Source organism: Strigops habroptila, chromosome Z (assembly GCF_004027225.2).
Source record: "Strigops habroptila isolate Jane chromosome Z, bStrHab1.2.pri, whole genome shotgun sequence".
In the NCBI taxonomy this organism is placed as follows: Eukaryota; Metazoa; Chordata; class Aves; order Psittaciformes; family Psittacidae; genus Strigops; species Strigops habroptila.
This window is the reverse complement of record NC_044302.2, coordinates 38928156-38941093: the sequence shown is the minus strand read 5'-3', so window position 1 is coordinate 38941093 and position 12938 is coordinate 38928156. Positions and strand designations below refer to the sequence as shown.

Here is a 12938-nt window from a genome sequence, read left to right as displayed (position 1 = left end):
ACACACTGAAACACAGGAGATTCCTTTTGAACATAAGAACATTTTCTCACTAGGAAGGTGATCGAGCACTGGCACAGGTTGCCCAGAGAGGCAAAAGAGTCTCCTTCTCCAGAGATATTCAAAACCCATCTAGAAACAGCCCTGGGCAGCTGCCTTCAGATGGCCCTACTTGAGCAAGATAGTTGTACCAGATGACCTCCAGAGGTCTCTTCCAACTTCAACTCTTCTGTGATTATGTGACGCATACAGGACTTTCAGAAGACAATAGATAAAGTGGGTTCTTCAAAGAAGAAGAGATGTCATTTTATCTATAGGAAGAAAATTAAAAGAACACTGGTCTTCAATTTTGAGAAAGGCAGAGGATTATTTTAGTTTTTAGTCTTCAGTGTACTAACCATTAAAAATATTTCCTAAATAAAGTTGCCTTCTCAGTTTTGGTGTGTAAATAAGGATGAATTATTTTATTTGCCATATTATATATTATTTTATCTGCCATATAGGACAGAAACTATAGGAAAATTTCAAAAATAAATTCTCTGATGCTTGTAGAAACTAACACACCAGTCTAAGAGTAAGTTGTGGTCTGTTTTGAAAGTAACCCCAAAATGTAAAAATGTTTAAGTAAAAAGCTTAATCTTAGAGATTTATACATCAGGTGTGATTTGTACATATTTATTGCATATCTTTTCCATCATTAGTTTATGCTAGTCAGTACAGCTGAATTTGGAGACTACTTTTTGGAGTGTTTTCCCACACTAAGGCTACAACAGAAAAAATATCTATTGTGAAGAGACAAATAGAAAAGGCAAATGTAAAATTATTCACACAATAATATCTGTTTAGCCTGGAGAAAAGACTGACAGGGAATCTCATCAATGAATACAAGTATCTAAAGGGCAGTTGTCAAGATGATGGGGCCAGACTCTTCTCAGTGGTGCCCAATGACAGGGGCAATGGGCACAAACACAGGAAGTTCTATCTGAATATGAGGAAGAACTTCTTTCTGTTGAGGGTGGCAGAGCACTGGAACAGGCTGCCCAGGGGGACTGTGGAGTCTCCCTCTCTGGAGACATTCAAAACCCACCTGAAAACAATCCTGTGTAACCTGCTGTAGATGACTCCCTTTTTAGCAGGGGGGTTAGACTAGATGACCTCCAGATGCTCTTCCAACCCAACCATTATGTGGTTATGTGACCTTTTTGGATTTTGTTATTTGCAGAAACATCCCTGTTATACATGGAATAACAGCATTCTAGCTTAGCTGGGTATTGCCGTACGGAAGTATGTCAGCGTTTCTTGTAGTTTCAGTTTACTGCAAGTAGCTAAAATAAACTTGGTAATTACTTGCCTCCCTCCGAGCAATCTGTGAAATCTAATGAATGGAAGAGAACAGGGATTCCTACTTCCCCCATTACATGTCCAGGAATAAACATATGGCTTGAGAGCTATCTGCTTTCTTAGCAACCCTTGCTGGTTATACGAACAGCACTTTATTTGAGCACATGGGAAACATCCTCTAGCACTGAAGCACAATTATCTTCCATAGTAACCTGCTAAAATTCCCTGGCACTGTGAAGGCCTGACATCCAGCACCCTGAAAAGCACAGAGAGCATTACTGGAACTGTTCCCAGCAGGCAGTTCACATGCAGCCAGCTTGTTTTGGACTTAAAGAGAGTTTATCTATATGGTTGTGGACTGTTCTGTGCCATTTGTCTTAGTTGACCCCATTTAATGTATTAGTATAGATTCAGCTTCTTATCTGGGCTCAGGCATGGTGATTGCTTAAGCATGGAAAGGGCAAGTATAGAGGAACTTGTGCATCAGCACAGCAGTTTTTGCAGCAACCTCCTTTTCTCTGTGTTCTACTTCTCTCTTTACATCTAAGAATTTCACTGCAGTTGAACAAAACCAAGAATCTAGTAATATTTTTCTTCAGGTAATTAGTAATATTAACATCTGCTGTAAAGATGCATGTGGAAATTGAAGTGATCAGCACTGAGTGGCTAAAGTATAAGAGCTGAAGTCTCTGATCCTCCTTGCTTATGTTCTCCTCTCTCAGTAAAGCTGCAGTTACTGTTGATGCATGAGTCCCTGAACTGCCACCTGTGGCACCACCAGCAAAATTATTATTTTTCCTTCAATCACATCCATGGTAACAAACATTACTGTACAAATACTGTGTGTGCAGGTCTGCAATGCTGATTTCCACTACCTGTGACTGAGCTATGAAGATATTTTCTCCTTAGCATTTTAACTGTGATTACTGCCCTCCCTGCTTGGGGAGTAGGAAAGAAAATGGTTTATTTTAAAGGACTTTATGGAAGGAAGGAAAAGGACAGGAAATTTTTTAGAATGAACTGGAAACATAGAATTGCCTCACTTCTCCTGAGCTTTCAAGAGATCCAGGTAAATGCTGCAGAGGTATCACAGAAATAGCATTTCAGATTGACACCACAGAGCTCTCTAGTATCTCTCCTAATTATTACATATAACTCCATAGGACCGACCTTTTCCAGTACGTCATTATCATGAATCTTGGATTGCTGATGACTTTGACAACTAGGATTTGATGATTGAAATGCTGTCTGCATGCTCCATCAAAGTACAAAAATGCTTCTCACTGGAAAAGAAAACCCTCTTCCCCATGTAATTTTGTTCTGCATTGCTTCAGAGATGAAATGATGATGTGTCTCCTTTTTTCTTTTTTTTTTTTTTTTAAGTGACTCTTTCAGTATAGTGAAGATACACTCAGGATATACAACAATCAGATCTTACCATCTGTTCCATATTTAGCCCACACATTCTGGTAGGGGTGGAAACTGCCCTTTTAGAATGGCTTTAGCTTCTGTGTGGACAATGAAAAGGCAAAACAAATTGTCATAGCTGATAAAAATGAGCCAGCTGCCTTTCCAGGGCAAATTGACTCCTCAGATTTGCATTTGCTAAAACAACCCACTTTGAGGACAGTCCATCTCCACGTGTTCTGGTACAGCCCATTAGTACGCTTGAACTTCACTGCAGTTACATTTACAGAGAACAGGGACTTTACCAGAAGGATGGTGGATCAGTTTGACAAATTTACACACCTGCTAGCCAGACTGCCACGGATCATCACTCAATCTTGTTTCTCCAAACGTCAAGCTGAAAACAGAAATGTGGAAGTAATGAGCTTTTTTGATTCCTCTCTGAGATTTTTGCAATTCTGCTCTCTGTTCTGGCTGAAATTTTGCTGCTACGGGAAACCTGGATAGCTCGGGCTACGCGAACCACAGATAAATACTTCAACTAAATTGTGGAGCTTCTGACATCTGTCTAGCTATTATTTTTCTAATACGTATAGCTTTCCTTGGAGAACACAAGTCAAGGTTAGCAGCACAGAATCCCACAACAAATTTTAGGGAAATTATACGAACACTTCCTTGATTCTCACTGGTGTATTGCTTTGGCTAAAAAACAAGGTCGCATTTACAGAAACAATTATACTCCTTATATTTCAATTCAGCTATTATGCACTACCATGGTGCTGCAACACATTAGGGCTTCATGAGGACCCAAGAAGTTAGCTAAGAAAAATTTTTTTTTTTTTCCAAAGAAAATGACTATGCATACCACCTAAACACAGGTATTTTTTTACTTTCACTTTTCCAAATTTCATTTGCTTATAGCAGGAATGCAAATAGCTTTTCCATGCAGAGATGCATACCATATTTCGATAAACTAATATGTGCATATGAACCTTTTAAGTACTCAGTACCAGAATTTTAGCTAAGCAGCATGATTTCCTCCATAACTTTGCCTTAGGCTGTCTGTGATTATGCTGTTGATGGTAGTCTCCATAGGAAAATCTGAAGGAAAGTCTTCCATGAGGGTAAGCTAATGACCCTTCTCAAAGCTGTAATGGTTGCTGTCACTGCAGCATTCCTGAGTTCTGAATCACTGGCATGGGAGCAGTTCAGTTGCCACCAAAAAGAGAGTATTTTGGATTCTCTAGGGGTGCAACAGGTCATAGCAATGCCTATGGATCCTTGAAGATGAGTAATTGTTGCTCTACCCCCAAAAAACACAAGCATTTCTATGTGGAGTAAAGATGTACTGTATAGCAAAGTTCCCATTACGTTGTTCTGTCATACAAGAAAAGAAGGTAGTCAGTCATACTGCAAATCTTATTCTTGCCATGTCCCATTGTGCAAAAGCTTCAACTTTTAAGATATGGTAGCAGTGTCGTTACACAATCTGAATTGTATGAAGCTAAAATATTTTCTAAATCTGGCTGTGGCATTCACCGGCTGGAGGAGTTCAGACTACTATTTTACTACGTAAAATATGGCCTCAGAAAGATGTGACATGGCAGTCTCTTGGCAATATTAACCACCAAGGATGTAAGACACAGATGAATAATCTGGAACATAAGCAGAGTACAGGAAGGACTGAGAAAAGAGGGCAGATGTAGTGGTGATCACACAACATACTGTGCATTTACTGGAGTGGCTGAGATGCAGTTACTTGCAGTCTACGGTGGTAAAGCTGGCATTCCGCTACTTCTTGCAGCTTTGTTGGTGTAGTCATAATTTAAAACAAGGCTCCTTCTGGGCTACTCTATCTTCTTTCTTAATCACTGGTGCCACAATGCCACTCTGGTCTCAGCTGACTACCAGGCACCCAACAAATATAACCACCCCAAAGCCATTTCCTCTTTTCTTTCACAGCTGCTTCACCTGCCATTGGGGGCCCTGCAAAGCCACTGAGCAGATGAGGCATGTCACATTGGGAGGAGATTTTTAAAGTAACCCTGAAAAAAGATCTTTTCAGCAAGACCTGTCTGAAGTGAGTTGCCAGGTCCATCAAAGGTGACATCTTTGTCTCGAAGGTGACGTCTATAAGGTATGAAAAATCTAAACACTGCAGTATGTTTCCTGAATGAGACAGAACTTGTGTATTCATTATGATTTAGATTCATTATGCTTTAGATTCATTATGCTTTAGAAAGGAAACTTCTGTGTATTGCTACAGTCACCTAGTGGTAATAGGTAAGGAGGAGATGCAAGGCTTGCCCCTTTAAAATAAAAAGCATGGTCTATGGAATAAAAAGAAAACAAAGAAAATGCACGTTCCAGATCCCTGTCCCACATAGTTCCCATGCCCTCATAGCACTTGTGCCAAGCGGCAAGACCTGTCATGACACCACTGCAGAGAATGTCTATCTTTGGAGAGAGGAAAGGTAGCTTTCAGTAGATTTAAAGCCAGCAGATGCAGTGCATCTGACATCTCCCCTCCTGTAAAGGGTGTGTTGGGTTGGGGGTAGACTGAAATGAAAGTCTGTTCAGGAAACATTCAGCTTGCAGTTGATCCCAGAGACCACTCTATTCTGAGTCTGCGCCAAGGCTGAGGATGCTGTGGCTTGAAACGAGGGAAGCAAAGCAGATCCCTCAGGCTTCAGTTCTATCCCCATTCCTCACTTTCTCTGCTGTGTGCAGAAAGGGTGAGGGAATACCCTGGAGACAATTTGCAGTCCAGTCATCTATCCAACCTACAGGATCCAAACTGAATTTAGAGATAAATCAAAGGTAATCCTGTGGGTTTTTCACAGTTTATCCCTGAAAAGCTTGTCATTTCCTCGGTATATTTATTGCTCCTGAATCTGGTTCTGACAAGGGATATTAATAAAGGGGACAGATTTATTCTTTAAGTTTAAATCATATTTAATAGAATTTACTGGTTAATATTTTAGTATGCACTAACAGTTCATCTAGCAATAATATTTTGTCCTAATTTTTCCAGATACTTTGAAGATCTCTGCACACAGCCTGAAGAAAATGAGCCGTCTGAGAGCCTGAATGAAATCCGCTTCCTGGCAGTTCCCCCAGCTGAAGTGCAGGCTCTCAAGAGATCAAGGAGAAGACCCAGACCACTACACAGTATTGATCACAGATGAACAGGCTGAGGCAACAAATCCTAGAGATAGCTCACCACTTTTTTTCTGAAGACCTTTTCAAACCTTTCTCTAATCACTGGGTAGAAAGCAGTAAATTAAAGCAGCAAGTTCAGGCTTTGGAAACACTTAGCAGACAGAGTGCAGCAGGAGAACGTATAAGAGTTTGAAATATTGTATGCTGCAAGCTTTCACGTTTACATTTGAGTCATAAGTTATGGAAGTGAGCATAAATAAGAATTAAATATCTGCAAAGTCTTTTTTCTTCTCTGCTTTGATTACAGCTCTATTTTATTTATTATTCCCAAAAGAGAGCCAAACTTCTATTATGTGACATTTCTTCTGTAAATTGTTAAAGAATCACAAAAATGAAATACTTCACAGCAGGTTTTTCCTCTATTGCTACCTGCCTGTGGTATTAGCTTAGTCCTTATCCCAATCTCCTCTTTAGTAAGTGATTTTTTTTCCTGTAGGGAAGCACCTTATTACATAGATTGTCTGCCTCTTTCTGTGATTTTCTTTAAAGCTAGGTGATTTAGCTGTACAGGGTATTTGATGCTTCTTCCACTTTCTACATTTTTGTAATATTTTCATTGTTAGTACCTGGAATATATTAAAATAAAATAAATTAAAAAAAAAAAGAAAAAAGAAAAAAAAAAAAGAAAAGAAAAAGAAAAAGAAAATAAGATCCTTGTATAAACATATGCCAAGTTGTGTACTAGTTAGAGGCTATATAGGTTTTCATGTTGTTGGTCAAAGCAGCATTTTCTTGCCCCAGTTGCACCTCTGGCCTGTTTTTCCGGATATCTCTGCTCTGACAGAAATGCTCCTCTGAATTTCAGACTTAGTTTATTTATTGCCACGTCACATTAATTTTTTCTTATATCAACACTTTTCTCTGATAGCTCTTGTCCCTCACAGGTATTAATACCTAGCTGTATTTATAGAATAGTCTTTTCTACCATTCGCTTTCATTTTGCTATACTAAACAATCCTAAAGATATAAGAAATGATGCCGTGGAGGGCATAAAGCTGAGAGTTTCATTTCTAAAACCTTATAGGTTCATCAAGCCTTTATCATCATTTATTTCATTCTTCCCCAAGCAGAGCAGCCCCTTAAGTATTGCAAGCATAATTACTAGTCCATCCTATTTGTATCATTTCTTTAATACTTGGTTTCACCTCTTACACTTGTAATAGTTGTTCTTGCAGCATGCTCTCTGAGCTTCTTGCACCAGTATAAAAACATTTCAGTTATTTCTTTCTGGACACACTCAAATTCTTCAATGAATTATATCCACATTTTTGTTGATGATTTATCTGCTGTTATCCAGTTAATCTTCATTTTTCTTATTCTTCTTTCTCTGGTCCTTTTTTGTCTGCTGTTTTGCTCTTCCGTACTTGAGGTTTCCAAATTAAAACTTAATTTGGAGAATGCATAACTGCTTCCCCTTGTTTTAAAGTTCTTATCCATCATGGCAGCATCCATTCCCAAAAGAGTGCTTCAGGGCCCAAGGAGAATCCATCGGTTAAATAGGCCAGTCCAGATACGGCTTTCTCAAGAAAGCATATGTGCAGTTGACTTCCTCATCATGTCATCCTTTCCATCAGGACAAGATGCCATTTTGAGCATTTTCCCTTTCCATCCCTGATCTTTTCCCAGGGAATCTCCTACTGTCATTTGTCCTGGTACGAAAGCTAGCATTAGATCAGGATTATCTCCTTACCTTGTGTGTGTTCCTACATCCCATCCTTGCTCCTAATGGTCAGTGACTCTTTCCTGGGGGACTGCTCAGATGGCAGCCCGACTGATTCTTCTGCTTAAGAAGATATTGAGCAGGTCAGCCAGTGCCAGTACCAGCACAGCATTCCTGCTCCATCCTTGCAACACCTGTCACTGGTCAGAGACCAGTGCTCCTTACTGCCATAACATTAAACCCTGGCCCATTGGCCACCTTTGTTACTCTCCATTTCCCAGGGGTAACACAGGGTTATTCTGTGTCCTTTTTCAAAGAAGCAGGAGCTCAGAAGTGCACAGCATTGCAGTTCCCACACAGTGGCGCTGGCTGCAGTGGGCATGAGCTGCGAACTTGTGAGAGGTTTCCTGCAAAGCTGAAATGAATATGGCAAAATCTGTAGAGGGAGATTGTGTGTTTTATCCTCAGAGCAAGCCTCAGATTTGCAGCATAATGATAGGGTTGCCTTGGTCTTTATTTTTTAAGAATTGCTAACAAAGTCTCTGCTTAAGATACTGTTTATTCTTCTGATATCAAGGACTCTGTTGAGTATCTGAGCAGTATCTTGCCTTTTCATAATTCTATCTAGGTAGTTCAGTCAACGACGAACAATGACTCAATTATCGGATTTAGTAATTTTTATTTTTGTACAGCTTTTATAGTAATTTTAATTTCATTAATTTACACGTTTATTGTTTCAATAATTTGAGAAGAGACTTATCCAATAAGTAAAGAAAAATATGCTTAGGCAACGTTCCCAAACCCAAAGAGAAAGTAACTGTTTTGTTTAATCCTGAAAATAAAATAAGATTTAAAAAAATACAGACTGGACTTTTAAAAAACCTCTGTTTTACTATTTCCTACTTTGTGCCTGCTTCTCACTGACCTGTGTTATAGCCATGATCCTGCAAACCACTAATACCTAGATGGACTTTAAATTTTGCACAGGCTTATTTTGAGGATCTGGCCAGATTGCAACAGTCAAAAGGCAAAATGTTGCTTATGCCTTTAGTTGCGTCTATTCATTTTTCTCTTTTGTGGTAGATCATGCATATAGTGTTATGTAAGAAACCGTTACTTAATAATAGATGCCCATGCAGACTATACATTTTGTTAAACACTGCTGTCTTCAGCATACAGCATTGACAGGAGATGACAGAGAAGATAACTTGCCCTCTGACACCTTATATCCTCATTCTCAGTCCATTATCCTAAACGCTGGAAGAGCCTGGACTGAGACCTCTTTGCCATCTGGCTGTCTTTCAATGTTTTCTCCTACAACAGCTATCTCCATTCTATTTATGAACTGAAGGGCATATATGGAGCTGGCTCATCACCCCACAAACCTCTGCTGTATCTGTGTCAGCACGTGATTATAGCAGTGTCTGACCACAGACTGCATATGCACAACAGTAATCCTAGCAATACTTTCAATGCAGATCTGCCAAGAAAAGTGAAATCTAGAGATCTCTTCAGTCTAGAATCCCTGTTGCTCCCAAACACAGAAAACAACCTGTAGCAAAGAATAATTCACACCATGAGCCCAAACAGTAAAGGCAAAAAACAATCCTAGTATACGGACACAGATTGAGTTAAGCTCCACACAACGGAATTATTTCTACTTTTTTTCATTAGTAGTATGTTACCAGTAAACTCACAAATAAAAGTATACCACACTGTCATCAGCCTTTTCTTAATGTACTTTGAAAATATTCATCATCTAAATCTGTCCCGCTTTCAAGCCCAGCTCTGCAAGTGAATCAAAAAGATTAAACAGAGTTGTCCCAGCTCAGGCTTTATCGTAGCAGACTGATGGTGATGCTCCCTATCCTTCCTGTCTCTTGCTCTTAAATATTTTCATAAGTAATTTTTTTGTTATTAGTTCTCATTAACACTGCCAATCTGGGGAAACACATGGCTTCTGTTAAGATGCAGGATGTCCACATGTTCCTTTCCAGGACTGCTGTAACAGGTTTTTATAAGGATTGTTTCAGGGAAAGGAAGAGAAGAGAGTATCTACATTCTCCTTTTCTTGGCCAAGAAATTTCCCTATTTCCTCAATATTTCTTCAATGTGCAAGTTGCAAAAAATGGCTATAATTCAGCTGTTGCATCACTCAAATGTCTTCTCATAATTGACATTCCGTGTACGGTTAATTGGTGCTTCCATCTTAGACCAGCCTAATTCCACATCATAAAAATCTCAGCAGCCTTCAGGTGTCAAAAGCCTGCAGGTACTCTCTGTATTTGCCTTCTTGTTTGCGTTGAATTGTTCAGCACTGACCCGCATATTGTCTACACAAAATATTTCTTTGGCGGTTCAGCATACAGTAATGTGTTGGGGTCAAATCATTATCACTTGCAAATTACTAGTATCAGGCTGCTTTTAAACATTTTCTGTCTTCTCAGAAAGGTTATTTTTAAGCAATTTTATTCCATAGTAAGCTTCACTATTTTTAATATCTGTGGCATTGTGTCATGTAAACTACTCAATATTACTACATAATACTGTCCTCTGAGAGATTCATCATTTCTTCTAGCACTTAAAAAGTAAGATGGTAATTAAAAGATGTACTTTTCCCTTAGCTCATAGTGAGCTTTTTCTGTTTATTTTTTTTAAAGTGAAATTCATATGATAGCATTCAGAAATTAAACTCTGTTTCTTAAATTGAAAAAATGTTATAGCTTGGAGCACTGATTTGCTCATTCAAGTTTTCTATCATTATCAGACAAGTGGTCATTAAATACAACAAGGAGAAAGAAAATCCATATTTTCATATGAATATTCTGAACAAGGTTTTAACAAAATTAACTGGGGGCTATGCAACCTTTTGGGAAAACACAGGCATTTTCAAAGCAGTAAAAGAAGTAAATATTCCTGGTATCTAATAGCATGTCAGACACCTTAAAATTAATCAGGCTCGATTAGGTTTACTTTTTAACACTTAGGTAATATTTTACATCAGAGGATTTTTGCTGTACTCACAGTACAGCATATAGCATATTGAGTAAAAATCCAGTCTTTTGTAAACTAGGAAATTCAGACCTGTGGTAAGGACCCACGAAACCTTACCTCTAATCCCTGGTATTGACACTGGCCAGATATCCATGCACATACCAGCATCAGCCAGTGAATAGCTGTGCTACAGAGACAGGGTGTAAACTGGACCAATTTGGCACAACAGTGATACACAGCTAGTGTAGCCTGGGCGGGGAGAAGGTAATCCTACAAGAAGACTGCCAGTGGTAGAGGAAGTATATATGTTCTGTGTTAACAGCAAATAAATTAATTAGAGAGTAAGCCAGCAATATCCAATGCTACTTCCTTGTAAAATGAAGGAGATGATAGATATGCTGTTCTTGCCTGTGGAATAAAGAGGCAAGAAGCTCAAACACAGTCAGGGATCCCTCAGATTCCTCCTTACTAGGTTGGCATTTCCTAGCAAAGTTTAGCACTTCCTTCAGCAGACAGGTAATGGAAATGATGAACTAGCAGTGGCAAATATTAAACAACTCAGATCCTCTGGGAAAATCTAGTTGCTGTGATTTAAGTCCCTGGGTGTTTCCAATGCTGGTAGCATCTCTTGACCTTACAAATGTTTTCTTTAGGAGTTCCATTCCAGGAAGCTCTGGCTCAAATGGTTTCAGTTTGCCTGACTGTATCAGGAACCCCATAAGGGAGTCTAAGGTAGTATCAGAAAAATGAGCTTTTACACTGAAAATAAAGTCAGTTATAATTTAGCAGTCATGAAAAATTGCGTACTCTTAAGGGCCTAATTCCCCTCTGTATATATTTCACTATTTTTTACCAAAAATCAGAAAGTGTAAAATGTTACCTGACTTACTTGCACTGCACTTGGGTGATGTCGATATATTGGAAACCAAGAGATTCATATTCAACATTTGAGACCTGATACTAGTGAAATTTCTTGCTCCCAGCTATGGGGAGTAAAAGCAGCCTTTTCCGTCATTTGCTGCTTTGGATTTACCCCTGGTTGTTGTTTTGGCTGAACTTCGCTCTTGTTTTAAATCTCCAGAAAATCAAACTGCGTACTTAGTCACCAAATCATCTTCCAGCTTTCAAGTAATCCAAGAGCTGTCCCACTAAGGATTTAAACCACACTCATATCGGTCACTATATGATGTCAGGGCTCAGTGTTAGGGCCAGTGTTGTTTAATATCTTCACTGATGATTTGGAGGAGGGGATCCAGTGCACCCTCAGTAAATTTGCAGACACCACCAAGTTGGCTGAGAGTGTTGATCTGCTGGAGTGTAAGAAAGCTCTGCAGAGGGATTTGGACAGGCTGGATTGATGAGCTGTGGCCAATGGTAAGAGGTTCAACAAGCCAAAGTGCCGAATTCTGCATTTGGGTCACAACAACCCCATGCAACACTACAGAGTGGCTGGAAAGCTGCTCTGTGGAAAAGGACCTAGGGGTGCTGATTGACAGAGCTGAACATGAGCCAGCTTGTGCTCAGGCAGCCAAGAAGGCAAATAGCATCCTGGCCTGTATCAGCAATCGTGTGGCCAGCAGGGCCAGGGCAGTGATCATCCCCCCGTACTGGGCACTGGGGAGGCCGCACCTCGAGTCCTGTGTTCAGTTCTGGGCCCATCACTACAAGAGAAATACTGAGGTTCTGGAGCGGGGCCAGAGAAGGGCAATGGAGCTGGAGAAGGGCCTGGAGCACAAGCCTGATGAGGAACAGTTGAGGGAACTGGGGTGTTTAGTCTGGAGAAGAGAAGGCTCAGGGGAGGCCTTGTCACCCTCCACAGCTACCTGAAAGGAGGATGGAGTGAGGTGGGGTCGGTTTGTTCTCCCAAGTAACAAGCAATAGGACAAGAGGTAACAGCCTCAAGTTGCACCAGGGGAGGTTTAGTTTGGATATTAGGAAAAATTTCTTCACAGAAAGGGTGGTCAGGCATTGGAACAGGCTGCCCAGGGAAGTAGTGGAATCACCATTCCTGTAAGTGTTCAAAAATCATGTAGATGAGGCCCTTAATGATATGGGTAGATGGTGATCTTGAAAGTCCTGGGGTAATGGTTGGACTTGGTGATCTTAAAGCTCTTTTCCAACCTAGTGGATTCTATGATTCTATGATTCTATTGATTCTATGATTCTATGTACCCATTTAGTTGGGCTGAGGATTGCAGAGTTGAGTCTGAAATCTGAAAGATGCAGAATTTTTCCAGGTTTTTCTCCTTGTTTGACCAATATCAGTAATTTTTCACTCTATGTCTCTGATGAGTGGTATGATCTGAATGTCCAAAGA

At 39.8% G+C, this 12938-nt stretch overlaps 1 long non-coding RNA gene across 1 annotated transcript; it reads left to right on the top strand.

Annotated features, from left to right (window-relative positions):
* Positions 1–1324: 1324 nt before the first annotated feature.
* LOC115600707 lies at positions 1325–12685 on the top strand. The gene is made up of 3 exons (XR_003989118.1): positions 1325–1336; positions 7776–7778; positions 12574–12685. It is a non-coding gene; the product is annotated as an uncharacterized LOC115600707 (long non-coding RNA).
* The last annotated feature ends 253 nt before the right edge of the window (positions 12686–12938 follow it).